The sequence below is a fragment of the Equus asinus genome, chromosome 4, assembly GCF_041296235.1.
Source record: "Equus asinus isolate D_3611 breed Donkey chromosome 4, EquAss-T2T_v2, whole genome shotgun sequence".
NCBI lineage: Eukaryota > Metazoa > Chordata > Mammalia > Perissodactyla > Equidae > Equus > Equus asinus.
In genome coordinates this window covers 98700444-98718540 of record NC_091793.1, presented here as the reverse complement: position 1 = coordinate 98718540, position 18097 = coordinate 98700444, and the positions used below count along the sequence as shown (strand labels likewise).

At 39.0% G+C, this 18097-nt stretch overlaps 1 protein-coding gene across 8 annotated transcripts in view; it reads left to right on the top strand.

The window, feature by feature from the left end:
• Nucleotides 1-18097, top strand: part of ACVR1 (activin A receptor type 1) — a 122548-nt gene that overhangs the window by 39029 nt on the left and 65422 nt on the right. For 2 of the 8 annotated variants that reach the window (XM_044768886.2, XM_070507809.1), the window contains exon 2: nt 10807-10994. The exons of 2 other annotated variants lie outside the window; for them this stretch is intronic. The gene's annotated coding sequence lies outside the window, so the exon portion shown is untranslated. Of the gene's footprint in view, nt 1-9460; nt 9652-10806; nt 11112-18097 lie in introns of those variants that run through there. 4 more of the 8 variants (XM_044768885.2, XM_070507810.1, XM_044768888.2 and 1 more) reach the window with 3 other exon arrangements.

Here is an 18097-nt window from a genome sequence, read left to right as displayed (position 1 = left end):
AACATTCACCCTTTTATGGTATACAATTCCGTGGCTTTTAGTAAACCCACGTAGTTGTACAACTGTCACCACTATCTGTTAGAACATTTTCATCACTCCCAAAAGAAACCATTAGCGTGTAAGACTGATTTTAAAGATCAGTCTAAGATCATTGAAGTAGAAGTCAAAGGTCGGGCTGCCAGTCATCATGTGATCTCGGTGAGGATAGAAGCTGAGTTCATGGGCCAACCTCCCAGGGGACACCAGTGTTTCTTCATTGGTCACAGAATCCTCCAGAACAGTAAATACTCAACATTTTTCTAAAAACTTCTTTATGTTTTTGATTTTTCTAAAATATATCTGCCACCCCGTTATTTTGATTGGAGAATTACCTGCATCTCGAGATTTCTAGGTCATCTTCATTGCAGGTTTGCTTGAACACATTAAATGAATCAATACAGTTATGATCTGAAATGACTCATGCATTAAGCAATTTCATGTGTAAACTCCACGTGATCCCAGCCAGCGAGTGCAAATAACAGGCCAGTTTATTCCTTGGATCTTCCTTCTCCTTATCATTCAACTTTGGCCATTGCCTCCTTGCTGTTACCTTCTTTATGCTCATTAAATTAAGTTGAATACATTATATAGCAGTTTATGTATTTGTTCTTTTCTTCCCACTATGTGGTCTGAAAAGGTTGGGACTGGGAAAATGAGTGGGAGTGGGGGCGGGGGGAGAAGTATTAAGAAGACAGCATTTTCATGGTAAGAAGAAGAGCTCATCTTTTTCCCATTCTGGCCCCCAGCACATTGAAGATATCTGGAAGGAGGCCAGTGAGTGAGAGCCTAGCCATGGGAATTTTATGGTGGCCTGGCTCCAAGTGACCATCTCGGGAATAATTTTCTGGGAAAAAAATTAACGTTGTTCTTAGAAGATGAAGCATCTCCGTTCTTATATTTTACTGACATCTTAATTTCCAGTAATATTACAGTTTTAGCATGGTATTTGAATGTTGCTCTCAAGTTACTTTTCTGTATATATATATATATATATATATAATTTAGAAAAAGATTATGTTCTAAAGTGTTGGAGTAGGGAGTACTTCCTTGTTTTTATATGTAAATCAGTTGGAAGCTGTGTTTTAGTGTATGCATTTGGTTTACACGTTGTCTTTTTGTATGAAATAAACACTTGAGTTCTCTTTTAGTCTCTATAATTTAGGATTTGGGGGAGTTTTTTTGCTTTGAATTAAAAGCTATGACAACACTAAAAGTGAATTCTGGTAGCCCTACCTCCTTTTTTGCCGTTAGCATTTCTCAATTTTTTTTTTTTTTAAAGATTTTGTTTTTACTTTTTCTCCCCAAAGCCCCCTGGGACATAGTTGTATATTTTTAGTTGTGGGTCCTTCTAGTTGTGGCATGTGGGACATCGCCTCAGCATGGCTTGATGAGTGGTGCCATGTCCGTGCCCAGGATCCAAACCAGTGAAACCCTGGGCCGCCAAAGCAGAGCGCGTGAACATAACCACTTGGCCACGGGGCCAGCCCCTCAATTTTTGTTGTTCGTATTTTCCTTGGAGAGTTCCTCTTATGTTTTGAATCCATTATCAGGGTTCACTCATTCACCTATCAACATTTCTTAAAGCCCAATTGTTTATAAGACTATAGAGATGAAAAAATACTACTTCAAGGAATCCACAGACTTACTAGGCAATGAAATAAAAAAAATTGAAATGCACTTTTTAGGTGCCATGATAATTACATCTGAGAACAATAGATGAGGGTGCATGTATCTCAGGGTACGGGCAAGGGGGCTTCAAGGAAGGCTTCCATCAGGAGGTGATTCTTGGGCTGATCCTGAAGCATGGGAATTTGCCACATGGAAAAAGACATTTCAGGCGGAGAAGTGCAAAGACAAGAGGTAAACAAGATCGTGGTGTAAGTAAGGTGCAGTTAGTCAGAGTGCCTGTGGGGTGATGACTGGATGAGGTTGGAGAGGTCTCAGGCCAGGTCATGGAAATCAGGAATCTGCACATGCTAAGGAGAGCCACTGACGGCTGAGCAGAGGAGAGGCAGCTCGGTGGCCATTGACTGCACTGTAGGCAGGTATTTACTGGAGATGGCAGAGGGGGCAGCTGGAGTGCTGCTTGTGGGAGACAATAAGGGCGGAGACAAAGACAGGGGTGGGGTTTATCCGGTAACTCCTCAGTTTCCAACTTGGTCTTCAAGGTTCATTGATGGCTCCATTGCATGAATAGAACATAAAGAAAGATTAGCAGGTTTGAGTTGGTGGGTGAGGTGGACGTGCTGACTTTAGTTTTGTGAATCTAGAGTCCATGTTTTGGAAACTGGGCATATTCTCATAGACTGGTCTTGATAGACTCCCCACTGTTATTCTACTTCTTTTTTGTTCATTTTCTTACTCAATTATCTTTCAGTTGGCAAACAAATTATTGGTACCAAATTAGATTAAAAGCAAACCTCTGTGAGTTAAGCAGTACATTGCTAAATCAAATGAAACATGTTATTTTTACTTTTTTTTGAGTGAGTGGGTTGGGTGCCATCTCAGTACAGGAGTAGTTTGGAAAACCATCTTTAATTAGAGAGGTAGCCTTTCCCGTTAGCCTAATTCTTGAGGAATCATGCTAGCAATTGTAAACGAAATACCTAAACGGAGAATCTTTGAGCTGGAAGGAAGCTTAGCAACTTGGGCCACCACTCTCAATTTATAGTCAGGAGAAATGGATGCCAGAGAGGGTAAATGACTTTCCGGTGTCACACAGCTATCGTGCAGGGGTGCCTCTAGCTCATTAGTTCAGTGTTTTCTCCACTGCGCCTTGATGACTCCCTGCAGTAATCCCATCCAGATGATATGGTTTGAAGGGCTCAGATGCTCAAGGCTGCTCAGTCAGTGGTAGGCCCAGAGTCCCCTGGATACTTGCCTTTAATCTTACTTTAAATTAATCTCACTCTTCACTAGTCAGCAAATATTTGTTGACTAATCCGGAAGCGATGTTACCCCAATTATTATAAAACTAAAAGATAAATAAGAGCCTGTTTTTCTCTTCAAGAAGTTTGCAGGTTAATTTTTCAGATAACACATTACAGGACTGGCAACTACTTCTTATAAAATGCATAGGTTGTCTGACATAATTATGGATATGTAACACACACACATAATAACAACAACAAGAAAACAAAGCCATACAACATGTTGTTCATTTTTAATTTTTTTTTTTTTAACTTTAGTGGGTCTTTTTTGCTTGGTTACTTGTTCTCTCTGCACAGGCGGCAAGCAGTTTCAGATCTAGGCTTGGAAATGCCTATATGCCTGTGGGCAAATAATACATTAAACCAAACACTTAGAAAAAAGAATGTCGATTGACTTTTATTCACTTTATTCTCCTTAGAACTTAATTAGGGAGAGTGATCTGGTGAGAATTTTAGCTTGGTAACTGACAAATATTTGCAAGAGGATATTGCAAGAATGGTTTGTAAAAGCTTTAGTTCTCTGTCCATTTATTTTGGCACCCCTCTTTTGTAGTAGCCCCTTTCAGTGTTTCTGGAAATCTCTGAAGATACAGTTTTGAAAAACTTAACCTTACCGTGGTGTAGTTGTTTAGTTAATAAGTGTGCTAAGAAAACTTATTGCCATACTAAGGGGAAGACCGCTTTTATGAAATAGTACATTTTCTATAATTCTTTATATATTTCTTTATGGTTCTTGTGTTAACCTATTCCACTCAAATACGAGTATTTAGTACTTTTTGCACTGCTTTGAATTTAAGTCTGGGGTAGAAATTTAGCCATTTAGTGATAGAGAAGTTTTCTTTACCAAGTTTATGAGCTTGAAATTATTAATGCTTTTGATTTTTCTGTAGTTTTAAGCTTCATTCATTCCACAAATATTTAAATAAATCTCTCATCATGCTAGACTAGACCAGGCATTGGAAGATACACCAGGACGCTGGATACAGAGAGTTCCTACTTTCTAGAGGCTCCCCATTGAAGTTTTCCTAGTATCTGTCTAATGAGGGTTTTATAGACACAGGAACCCCAGAGTAAAGCTTAGGAGAAACAAAATGCCAGACACCCCATTAGAAAACCAGAACATCTGGTTCTGGCCCAGGTGGGTGGCATCCCTGTGAACTCTTGTAAAAGTCCTTTGAGATCATCAGCTGATGAAAGGCTCCATAGTATTATGTGCGAGGGTAATTATCCAGGATTACCACATTACTGAGAGACAGCAGATAAAACCCGGATGCCTCATGGTAATCGAGAGTGCTCAAGTGCTGCAGGAATGGGATTTACATACATGAAAGCTGGACCCAACAGACTAAGAAAGGCCATCTCATTACCAGTGAAGTCTGATTCTGTTTCAGAGGAGTGGGTTGGAAGGATGGAAGAAATGACACATTGCTGCTTTCATACCTTTGCCTGTTCTTCCTCCCTTTCTACACCAGGTACTCTAATTCCTCACTCAGAACCTTTTTGAGATTTAGATATGCTGGAATAGAGCTACTTAGATTTGGGCTAGTGGGGTGTCTTGAAACTCAGATCTCATCCAGAAATTGACATGACTCCATGAATCAACTACAGACCCATTAACTGGGTGAGGACTAACAGGATTTGAAAAAAATTAACACCTATGGTATGAAAGGAAGATAGAAAAATAAGGGGGAAAATGTGACGGATCCACTGGATTTCTTTATCAAGCTACCAGCTGTTCTGCAAGGCGTACTGAAAGGCTTGCTATGTAATCGGTAACATCAGCTGACCAGAAATGCTGTTTCCTTCCCAATCTGGTTAACAAAGGACACCATTGGCCTTGCGTGGGGAAAGAAAGAAAGAAAGAAAAGGAGAGGACAGGAATGAAGAAGGAAGAGAGAAAATGAGTGAATTATGTGGCTACCTAGGAGAGAGGCATGTATATTTCCTTGTCTTTCTATCTGCCTGTCTTTCTTGGAATCTTCTCTTCCCTGAAGTCACACCTCCTATCTGGTGAAGAGTTGACTAAGGTGTATTATGTTTTAGTCTGTAGCCTTCCCATCTGGTGTCTGCATTTCTTCTAAGCTGCCACCAGTGGGGGAATGAGTATGAGGTATTAGTCTTTCACGTTCTCTCCTTTCAGGCTTCTCTGCAGAGCCCTTTATAATATTTATTTTAAAATGGCTATTTTTATGAGTCAAAATGGTCAAATTTTGGCAATTTCTTATGATTCAACCTAATAATTCAACTCTTGTGATTCTCAGTATTTCTCACTTTCCTCTTCTTACACCTGCTCCTTAAATATTGAATTTATAATAATAGCTGCCATTTATTAGCACCCTTCATATGCCATGTACTCCCCACGCGGAAGCTCTGCGCAAAGTCCTGATGCCTGTTTTGCCAGTGGGAGATGGCAACTCAGACACTTGTCCCAAGATTACATGTCTAGTGATTGGCAGGACAGGGATTCAACCCAAGAGTCCTTGGTTCAAGCCTAACCCTTTGATGCTGCTATATCCCACTGCCTTTGTTCCCTGAGTTTTATACTTCATTCTTTAGCCTTACATTTTTGGCACAAATAAATGAGTCTTTGGCGGACAGATAAATGGGATTTTGGTGGGCCACCAAACTGCTTCAGATGAGGGTGTTTGAGGTTATAAATTTTAAGCAGGTTATCTTCAGAAATATATTCTGATACTTAATTACATTCACTTCTGGCCACTCCACAGCGGATGCCTCTCATCTCAGCCAAATTATAATTTAAATTCTAGAGGAGAAAGGTGCTCTGATATTTGGGCTTTAAATCCATCCCTGGGGCCAAAGCATTAAGAAATCTAATCTTCATCCTGTCTCCACTTCGGCTGGTCTTCTCTCTGGGCTTTGAGACAGACCTCAATCTTTTCCATAAAACATTCTGGAGACTTGCCTGCCTCTTCTCCCCAACTCTTTTCTTCCAGCCTTTAAAAGTCTAATGAGTTTGATCCCTACTCAGTACCTAAATATATATGTGGAGAGAATAGTGTTTCCATGGCAGAATTTCTTCCCAGGATTTCTTGGTAAATTTGTGTTTTTCTAAATCCTGAAAAAAAGCAGTTAAGAGATCAGGTAAATGGGAAAAGGTGTTGGAATTCTCCTGTGAGAATGAGACAGTCAACATAGAGACATTAATAGACTGAAGGAATCCACTGATGTCAAGTTGAAAGCTAACCTGCAGAGTTGAAGGATAAAATTGACATTTCCCAGAGCCAGGACAGGATAGGGGCACAGAGGAGAGACCGGGTCACGATTGCTTGTAGCTGTTGCTATGCTATAAATGTGTTTGTGGCCCTGTCTGCTGCTACTGGTGAGTCATCCTCGCAAATAAAATAAGTATAAGTTTATATGCATGGCATATTGTATACAACGCCTGTGAGTGGTATTCCAAGAAATACGTTTCCGAAGCAAAATAAGTCTTTAAAATGGCAGTTTCAGCATGTGATTCTGTGTAGCGTTGTTAACCTTCATCTTAAATCCAAATGCAGGTTATTGTAGAGGTCAACAAACTTTTTCTCTAAAGGGCCAGATAGTAAATATTTTAGGCTTTGCAAGCCATATGGATTCTGTCACAACTATCAGCTCTGCTGTTTTAGTGTGAAAGCAGCCATAGACTATACGTAAAATGAACAAGTGGGGCTGTGTTCCAGTAAAACTTTTATTTACCAAAACAGACTGTGGGCTGGATTTAGCCCACGATTGGAATACAACCCAATAATGTTCACTGGCATTTTCCAGCAGTTGAATATTTGTTATAGGCTACAATTCTTTGTAAATACTGTTAAGTTTATTTCTTACTTACTTACCAGATTTTTTTTTAGATATCCAAAATAATGAGTAAAGAATGTTTGGAAGTACTTGAAGAGTATCTATAATTTTGAGAATTCTGGAGAAATTCCTGGTAATTTTTATTTCTCATTCCCAAATCCCAAAGATTAATATCTGATGAGAATTTGGAAACACTCGGAGAAGAGGATTTGCTGTATCTCTGTGTTCCTGATTCGATCAGCATTTATCTTTTCAATTCTCAACTTTATGTAGCTCTTCCTGTTCTTTCTGCTCCATGGCGTCCCCTGAGTTTATCAGTTGTCTAGAGCATGTGACCTATTTTTGTTCCACTGGGAGATTGGGAATCCTGGGAACTGGCTGAAAGCCCCTTTCTCCAGAATTAACTAATAGATCATACCTGTGTTTCCCACATATTGAAGCATCTGGGATTATTCTTCAAGGATACTCGACATTTATATGTTTGGGTGTAGCAATATGATTTTAGAACCAGGACAAGAGGACCTTTGGAGTACCGTGCAGATGATTTGTGCTATTGTTGGGGGTTGGTGTGCTTTATGCTTTTCTACCATGCTGCTTTAGCACTTCTGTTATTCTAAGGGATGGAAAGCAAGGAAGGGAACTAAGAATATTTACTATGAGCATTCACTTCAGTTCTTACAAACTGTCAAGGTGCAATTTAACGTACTGACAATTAAGAACATAGATTTTGGAGTCAGCAAAATTTGAACTGATTTGCCACATTAAAAAAGTGTGACCTTGGACAATTTTACTTAACCTCTCCAATAGTATTTTCTTATCCTTCAAATGGGATAAGAATACCTTTCTCTCAATTTTTGTGTTGTTAGGATTAAATCAGATAGTGTAAGGATGTGGTTAGCACAGTGCTGGAACTAAGGGTCACATAATGATAGCTGGCGTTTATTGGTAACTCTCAAAGGTAAGAAGTTTATACCATTTCATGGAAAAGGAAACTGAAACTCACAGGTTAAATGATTTGTGTAAGATCACATTTAGTAGATTGGAAAACTGGGTTTAGCTCTTTTCTAAGTCCATGTTCTTGCTGCCATATGCTGCTGCTTAACATAATTTCAGTTAACAATCATTCTATAGCAAGATACACCATGGTTTATTTGTGTTATGGGCCTGGGTGGATAGACAGGGAAAGTATGGGATGATGTCTTTTTTTAAAATTGAGGTGTAATTAACATATTACATTATATTAGTTTTAGGTATACAACACAATGATTTGATATTTGTGTACATTGCAAAATGTTCACCACGATAAGTCTAGCATTCGTCACATACAAAGGATGATGTCTTGAAAGGGCAAGGATTTGCAGTATTTGGAAGCTGTAATTTCTAGAAGCCAAGGAGATAGTTATAATAGAAAAGTTGCCCTGATTTTTTTTTTTCTTGTTGCTTAGCTGCTTTGTTGATTGCCAAGAACTGGTTTGATTTTAAGTATCTTTTATGCTTGCCTGTTATTCAGGCCCCATCATATTACAATGACTTTGAAGAAATTATGCATGTTCTTTTCAATTGGATTAAAGAAAAATGTACTTCTCTGTTAAGTCTGCAATTGGAGTTAGAACATTTTGTTGGATTTCTCTTTTTCCCCTTCCTCACACTCACCCTCCACCACTTCACAGGAATGTGCCTCTAACCTTTATGGGTCAGATTTTCACGTGGCACGATTAGCTGCCAGTAATTAAACCTCCATAGCCAAGCAAATGAGTTGGCTAAGGTTTTGGAAAAAAACTCAGCTCAGCGAAAGTTTTGTGATGAATTGCTGGAGTTTGCTATATAGATATTTATTTCATAGCTCTGATTTTAATTGGTGCATATGTCTCTTTTTTTCTTTTGCTTTTATTGTTTTAATCACTCGAGGTTTTGAACACAACTACTTTCCACTACCTTTCAGAATCTGCCAAGCTTGCTTATTGGCATGAAGGGTATTTGTGGGGAAATGAATCCTGAGTAGAACATTTGAAGAATTAAGTATCCAGAATTTGCTCTCCACTTTAGCTCCCATTTTACTAGCCTGTTCTTCCTCGTAGTACATTGGTTTTGACTTCAATCCATGGGTTGTTTGAGAACGTGATGAATTTTAAAGCAAATATTAAATTATGTTTAATTTGAAGACTTGATCAGTAGCTATTAATATGTAATATTAGAAATATGATGTATTAAATATATAATACATAATATATGTATATTATATAACATAATATAATAATTGTAGTGTAATTACTGGGCATGTTTGTCCAGTAACTCTTGAATACCACCTGTGTGCTAGGTACTGTGAAGAAAGGATATAGCAGAAGAATAATAGGTGATCCCTGCCTAGACTTAAATGGGTTTTGAGTCAAACCTAGTTCAAGGCAGAGGATTAAGTGCCAGATTGAGTCATATAGAATATAAATATCAGAGGAATTAGAATGGAAAGATATGGAAAATATAAGACTCATTAGAGAAGGCCCAACAGAGGCAAGGGAACCTGAGCGTGGTCTTGAAGGAATTCCATGCCATGATGGTGATAGGGCTGGGAAGTTGGAAGGGAAATAGGAGCACCTTTGTAATTTAAAAAACAAAAAAAAATGTCACTCTCTGATTTTTAAAAAGATTCAGAAAAGTATGCACCAATGTTTCCTTATTTTCTTCCTTGTCTTAAGCTTCCCTCCAAAAAGTACGTCTAAGTTAAAGACATGGTTGGCCCTAGCAGGGCAGCCTAGTGCTGGCCCCTCCTGAAACGAGTTAGTCCTTGGCAGAGGGGAAAGCCGCTTCAGTGTGAATCCGCCAAAGTTCCCTGGCCCCAGGATCTCGGAAAATAGCAGGATTTCAACAGTTTGTCCTGAAACTCAAGGTTTGTGGATGCTGCTTAGCTGATGAGTTTGTTTTTAAGGATATCCACTCTAGAAATGGATTTTTTACTCTTTAACTTTGCTAAATGATTGCTGAAAATGTCAAATTTCTGGTTGACCTTTCTGAGGGAGGGGGTTATTTTTGTGTGTCTTGTTTTTCAGCGTGCCTTTTGCATGTCTAGATTTTCTTTTCAAATTGATTGTGAGCCTCAATTTAAACCAAGCGAGGAAAGGTTTGATATTATTTATAAGGCATTTCCCTTGAATTTCAAGGTTGATGTGATTTTCCTTCCAAATAATTAGGAATGCTGTATTTTGGGTTTGTTTTCTGCTTAGATTTATTTACGTGAACGTTTTCTTGGCAAAATGTTCCTTGAGGTTAAAAAAAAAGGGGCTGTTTTCCAAAAGGAGTAAATTTTTCAGTGTTTTGTGTTACTGAACTGTTTGAATGGGAAAGTTCGGTTCTAATAAAAATTTCCTCTTCCTTTGGCAAATGTTGATGTTTTTAAGGAAAAAGGAACTTGGGTGGCTTTTGTTTTTCGTGTCAGTTATCTAAAGCCCCCTTCCCTTCTGCTGCGTGCTCCTTCCCCACCATTGTTTCATGAGCCTTTGAACTAGATCTATCTGCCACTGAGAATTGTGGTTGAAAATGGACCAAAACCAGATTATTTCTGGGTGGATACACAAGAAATTGGTTGCTCTTGTACATGGGGTGTCTCTAGAAGTAGTGGGGGTCTGGAGAGAGACTTTCGTTCTATACTTATGTAGTGCTTGAACTTTTTTTTTTAACCAGGTACATGTAATAATTAATATATGCAAAGCCATTGTTTTGTTTGTTTGTGTGTGTTTTTATATGGACTAGAGTACATGGTATATGGGTTTTCAAGGCACTTGATTTTAAAATTTACCAACTGCAGATCTTACTCTGTTTTGTATCACTTAGAAAAATATTTAAAGAACAGTATGGATCTGTGACCTCAACATACTGCATTTCACTATTTTTCAATAGTGAAATACTTGCCTCACTTATAAATCGGCCTTAGTTTTGTGGTCCCAATTGAAAGGCTTGTCAAGTGTACACTTCCTTTAGCCAGCACATTCACAACTGCAGAATTTTCTTCTGCTTAGCTGGTTTTCTTTCTTCTCCCCTTCTGCAGCCCTGATCCGCTTGTGAGCATCACGTTGCCAGATCCAGAGCTACTGGAGAACTTCTCATTATTCCAGGAGACTCCAGGGGCCCCTCTCCCATTCCCCAAGTCTCCGGGTGAAGGAGGGAGCGAAGCTCTGAACAAGAGCACACTGCTTGAAGGACTTCAGGAAGCTATGACCGGGAGCCAGCTCTAAGGTAGCCTAGTCTGCTCTTCCCCAGGAGCTCTCAGAGCAGCGTTGCCAGCGACGGCAGTAGAGCCATTTCAACAAATCACCTCTTTTAATGTTCTTTGGCAGAGATCAAATCTACACGGTAAATTCTTAGCCACAATAATCATTTTATTGGTTTATATGAATCCAATCTAAGAAAGTTAGGACCCAGCCTAATAGTTCTTAGTTCTTGCGTTGCCTTGAAGGTAGACTTTTTTTGGTGGAGCTGCTCAGTTATTCTTTAACTTTGGCCAAGTTGTTCAAATATTACCAACATTTCCCTATGTATAAAATGCCTCTGCCATTCTTTTCACCTTATAGGCCACTACTATTTTTCTATTATTAAATAGACTACGTTTTAGAGCATTTTTAGGTTCACAGCAAAATTGAGCTGAAAGTACAGAGAGCTCTCACATAACCCTGTCCTATATATGCACAACCTCTCACACTATCCATATCCCCTTCCAGGGTGGTACATTTATGACAGTAGTTAAACCTCTGTTGACACATCGTTCTCACCCAAAGTCCATAGTTTACATTAGGATTTGCTCTTGGTATTGTACCTTCTCTGGGTTTGGACAAATGTATAATGACATGTATCCACCATTATAGCATCATTCAGAGTAGTTTCACTGCCCTAAAAAGTTCTCTGCACTCCTCCTATTCATCCTTCCCTATTCCACTCCCTGGCAGCTGCTGATCTTCTTCCTGTCTCCATACTTTTACCTTTTCCAGAACTACATTTTTATAATGTGCTTCCTATGGAGTACTTTGAAATCTGTGTAAAGAAGTCTTGCTATCATAATGAAATGCTGTTAATGTTGTGTTAAGCAGTGGGGGTAGTACAAATATCTATAAGATGCTTCTGTGAGAGGAGGCCTGACGGGCTGAATGTTAGTGGGTGTGTCTGGTTTGAACTTGTACATAGAGACAGAAGCTAGTGACTTAGGATTAAGGGTTGCTAGGATTGGTCTACTCAGCCTCCTTAGGGCCAACACGTTTCTGGAAGGTCTCTAGTAGCTGTCAGGTGCTTTCTTTTTAAGGAAAGTCTAATTTATTATTTTAAAACGCTTTAGTCTTTTTATAAAAGTTCATTTTTGATTATTTAATTTCAAATAGTACAAAACAGTGTAAAGTACGGACATATTTAAAGATAAATTTCCTCCCTTCTCTCTTTCACCCATAGCTAATAATTTGGAACACACACTTTTTCATGTACAAATCTTTTTCTGTACCAACAAAATATGCATATTAATTATGTTTAAAAATCGATAGAACATGACTCCACACTTTGTTTTGCAACTTGGTTTTTCCTTCCACTTGAGATGTTGTGGGCATTTTCCCTTTTAAGCAGAATTTTTCCTTTTCAGCAGAATCTCAGCCTGTGAAATGACTGCCTGGTGTTCCTTATATGGCTGTAACATAATAATAACCAGTCCTCAAGTGAGGGGTTAGCCTATAATTTAAAGGGGGATGTGGGGGGAGACCTTTCCCATTAGGGAAAAACAAAAGCCATGACTGTTGACATTGGACTTCTGTCATTAAGGATGTGCGTTTTTATTTTCCAAGGCAGATGATGCACAGCTTTGGGCTGTTGCCGAGGTGTCAGTTATGTCACATTTTCATCTTCTGGATGCCTGGAAGCGACTTCTTTGGCACTAGGCTGTGTTAATATATTAGCAGAGTTGTTAGTTCTGGCTACCATCCTTGGAGCATTTTGAGATATTTTCATGCCCGTTTAAGGTGGCATGAGGTAGAATTAGTTTTAAGAGGCAGTAATGAATAAAAGGGACGGAATCAAGAGACTGGCTTTATTTTGCATATATGTTTATTCGAGGGAGGAGGAGGAGATGATGGTGTTAGTTACTTGCTGACCCTGTTTTTCTTAATTATGAAACAAGGTTAAAATTATTAAGTTCAGTAGTTTCCTAGTGTGATTGACAGTGAGACTCAGCAGCGAAGTTTTCAGATATCTGGGGTTGGGAATGGATATTTGTATTATTCTTATTTTATAAAATATTTACTTTTGGGAAGGTAATATAATCAATGTTTGTACGATTAAAAAGGTGCAAAAGAGTGAAAAATAAGTCTCCCTCCTCCCTCTGTCTCCCTAGTGCCCAGTTACCCTTCCTAGAGGCAACCATTGTTACCGATTTCTTGGGCATTCTTTCAGATTTCAGGGCATATATAATATACCAACACATAATACACTATTTTGTACCTTTTTTCATTGAAATAATGTTTCCTGGAAGTTTTTCCATATTGCTACTACATTCTTTTTTAATGGATGCCTAGCATTCCCCTGTAGAGATGTGCTGTAATTTGTTTAACCAATACTATGTTGATGGCCGTATAGATCATTTTCAGTTTTATTATCATGAACAATGCTAAAGGGAATAACCTGGTATGTCTATAATTTTAAACATGTTCATGAGCGTGTCTGTAGGATCCATTTCTAGTAGTGGAATTGCTAGGTCAAGGGGTAGTACGTACATTTTAATTTTGGTAGAAATTTATTGCCAAGTTGCTCTGTTCATAGAGCTTGCAAAGTTTTAGATTTCACCAGCAATGGATGAGAACATTGCTTCCTCATAGCCTTGCCAATCACAGTATGATTGTCAAACTGATAGGTTTTTTCCTTTGCCAAATTGATAGGTGAAAAATGACAGTTTAGTGGAGCTTTAATTTGCATTTTTTCTTATTTTGATTGACATTGAGCATCTTTTCATAAGTTTAAAGGCCATTTGTATTTACTGTTCTGTTCCCTCTATGTCGGTGTCCTTTGTCTATTTTCCTATTGGGTTATTTATCGTTTTATTATCAGTTCATGGGAGCGCCTATGAATTAACAAAATTAGCCCTCCCTTTTCTCTTTGTGATATGTGATATTTATATATGGTCATTTGTGTAAAAATTATTATTTTGCTGTGCAGATTATTTAAAATTTTCTATACTTAAATTTACCAATTTATTTGTTCAACATATATTTATTGAATGCCTCTACGTCTTAGGCACTTGTTCTAGGCAGCAGGTTATACAGTAGTGGAGAAAACAGCTTCCAGTTCTTGCTCCATGGAGCTTACTCTAGTAGAAGAGACAGTCAATAAAAGATGTTCAAAGTGGGTTCTAGAGATAAATATATAAACAAACATTTTGTGGCTTCAGGATTTTGTATTACAGTTAAAAGACCTTTTCCATTCCTAGAGTTAAAAACCTATCTCTTGGTTCCCTGTACTGTCATGTGGTTCTCTTTTTAGATTTAAATCTATGATCCATCTGGAATGTTAGGTATGAATCCAACTTAGTTCTTCTCTAGGGGCTCTATTAATTAGGGTAGGGCTGAGTTGCTGTAACCAAGGGACTGAAATGGGGCTGTAGTTCAAAGAATGTAGAAGTTGGTTTTTCCCTCACTTAACAGTCCCAATGTGAGCAGGACAGCCCATCTCCACTGCTCAGTGAGACTCAGCTTCCTCTGTCCTCTTGCTCTAGCAATTGTCACTGCAGTTATCTGCGTAGTCATAGCTGAGTTGCTACCATATCTGGGTTCCCTCAATGTGAAGGACAAAGGAGAGAGTCCAGGGCAAGTGATCAGAAGTTACATACGTCCTTTCTACTTCCATTGGTGGGAACTCAGTCATGTGAGCTGCAAGGGAGGGTGGGGAATGCAGCCACGGCTGGTCAGCATGTGCCCAAGAAGAAGTGAGGAAGGAATTGTCGTGGAAAATCAGCAGTCTCTGTCACATTGGCTAGTCATTTGAGTTTTACTGAATAGTCCCCAACTTTTCTCCTTTGATTTCGTTTGTGTTGTAAATTCACATATACATTTTTGTCTATTTCTGGGCTCTCCATTTAGTTTCATCGATCTCCCTGCTGATGTGTGTACCAGGATCACACTCTTTTTTAACTTTTAGAGCTTAATATGTTTTTTTCTTTTTGGTAGGGGTAGTTCCGTTTTACAGAATTTTAATATTTAAAAGTTGCCTTTCATAGAATTTTAAAGTTCCATTTTACAGAATTTCTTGTTTTTGTTTATGTGATTTTTTAAAAAAAATATATTTATAAAATATATTTTAAAAAATATATGAACTTTAAAATAATCATATAAATATATGAAGTTTAAAATCACCACTCCTTCTCCCCTGAGAAGAAAACCTGTTTATCTTGTTACCCGGATTGTGTTACATGTATAGATAAACTTTGTGAGGGAGGGTTCACGTCTTTAGGATGTTAATTTTTCGTATTTGGTGATATTGTTGCATGGTGTTTGGGAAACGTTGATCTGGACTCTGCAATCTTTCTGTATCCTTGACACATGAAACTTAAATAATTGAAGTAAGAGAGAGGAAGAACCAACTTAGCATAATATGTTGTGTTAATTTTTTTTTTTAAAGATTGGCATCTGAGCTTACAAGTGTTGACAGTCTTCTTTTTTTTTTTTCCTTCTTCTTCTCCCCAAAGCCATCCAGTGCATAGTCGTATACTCCAGTTGTAGGTCCTTCTGGTTGTGCTGTGTGGGACGCTGCCTCAGCATGGCCTGATGAGTGGTGCTAGGTCCATGGCCAGGATCTGAACTGGTGAAACCCTGGGCCACCAAAGTGGAGCGCACGCACTTAAATCACTCGGCCATGGGGCTGGCCCCTGTTGTGTTCATTTTAATACTTGATTTCTGATTATGACTAGGTAACTGATGTCTATTTCTCTATTAGCAATTAATAAACTTGAAACTTGAAAAAATAGTTTTCCTGTTTGAAGGTAAAAAATAGTTGATATTTCCGAAGTTTATTGCATAAATTTATTCGTAACATAAACTTGGGCAAATTTTTGCATGTGTACATGATATGCAATGCTGCTACTTCCTCGGTGTGTGCGCACGTGTCAGTCTGCACCTTTTTTTAACAACACACATTCGGCTTTTCTTTCCTCCTTGTTACCTTTTGGTATAAAAACACAGATACAGATGTCCACACAAAGCATACATAGCTTAGTTAATTATTATAAGGTGAATATTTTCTGTGACCCCCACACAGGTCTAGAGACAGAATATTAGTGGCCTCCCTAGAGCCCTAGCACATCCCATGTCCGTCATAGCCCCCTCTTCCTCCAGAAGTAACCATTTTCCTAACTTCTCTAGTAATTGCTTCATTTTCTTTTTTATGGTTTTATCACCCGCGTGTGCGTATCTAGCCACTGTAGTTTAGTCTAGTACATCTAGTACATTTGTCTATTTTTTTTTTAAGGAAGATTAGCCCTGAGCTAACCTCTGCCAATTCTTCTCTTTTTGCTGAGGAAGACTGGCCCTGAGCTAACATCCATGTGCGTCTTCCTCTACTTTATATGTGGGACGCCTGCCACAGCATGGCTTGCCAAGTGGTGCCATGTCCACACCCAGGATCCGAGCCGGCGAGCCCCGGGCTGCCGAAGTGGAATGTGTGCACTTAACCACTGTGCCAAGGGGCTGGCCCCTTTTTGTGTCTTTTAAGTCTCTAAAACCTTAGATTCCTCCTCCAGCCCTTTCTTTTCCTTGCAGTTTATCTGTTGAAGAACCCAGCCATTTGACCTCTACTTTCCCTCTGGCTGGATTTGGTGATTACAACCTCTTGATTCACTTCAACTTGTTCTTTTTCTTTTAGTGGGAAATACTGTTTTAACACCACAACCTGGGCACCAGGAATGTTCACTGCCGCTGGGCAGGTCATTGTTTCTAGGCCTTTTTGTGGACAGAGGATAAATATATATATAAAATATGTTATGAGTTCATACTGATACTTCCAATGCAAATTCAGTTTCTGAAGTTCTTGCCTAACCTCTTCTGCATTACATCTGTATCTCCTTCATCCCACGGAGAGAGTTCTGGTTCTCCAGAGTAGCAGGGGAGGGTAGGATTTGAATTTGCAGTGGCTACTCACTTGCTTTCTTCTACGTTAGACACACAGTATTCTCAATACTACCACAATCCTAACACGGCACGACTAGTTATGATAGCTGAAAAGCGATAAAAACAATTTCTTTTTGGTATGCCACTCCCGTTCTCACCACAGTTTTCTTGGGGGGCTGTGGGGGGATGTTTATAGCTGTCGAAAATTGGGCAAATTTAAACACTGATTAGCTTTTACATGATATTTGGAGGAGGAATACTTTTAATTTTGTTAGGTGAGATGTTGGTTTTATAGTTGTGTTTATAAAAAGTCCTAATCTATTAGAGAGAATTTGTGGGTGAAAGGATGTAATATCTGAGATTCTCATTAAAATACCTCAGGAAGAAAATGGGCAAAATAGAGGAGATGATTGCTTATTTTTGAAACTAGGTGGTGAGGTGTTGTTCATTTTTGAAACTGTGAGGTCAAAAATAGAGTTTATTATACTTTTCTCTCTATTTCTATGGAACTTGAAATATCTGTAATAAATAAATTTTTTAAATTAATTTTTTTGTGTGTGTATGAGGAAGACTGGCCCTGAGCTAGCATCTGTTGCCAGTCGTCCTCTTTTATGCTTGAGGAAGATTGTCACTGAGCTAACATCTGTGGCAATCTTCCTCTGTTTTTTTGTATGTGGGATGCCACCACAGCGTGGCTTGGTGAGTGGTGTGTAGGTTCATGCCTGAGATCTGAACCTGCAAACCGCTGAAGTGGAGTATGCACACTTATCCACTATACCACCAGGCTGGCTCCTTTAAATTAATTTTATAAATAGTGAGGAGACAAGGACACATAGTAGGGGAGGAAGAAATAGACGGGGGGGGGGGGGTAGGGGGGGCGGAAATGAGTAACAAATGGGCGATTCCATTCTTATCCTTGGGGTTTGGTGTCGCCTCAGTGACCCTGAAGCTAAGAAACTGGGTAACATCTTGAGTGAGAAGAAGAGAAAGCTGAGATATGGCACCTTGAGGAAAACCAAGATTTAAGGGATGAGTAGCAGAAGAGGAAATCCCCATCCAAAGAAACTTCGAAGAAGGAAACCATAAAAGTAGAGACACCTGAGAGAGTGGAGCCTCCAAATCCCAGCCAGGGAAGAACCCAGGGGAAGAAGGGGGTCATTAGCCCCGCCATGCTATGGAATGGACGATTGAGTCCACTCTCAGCATCACTTGAAT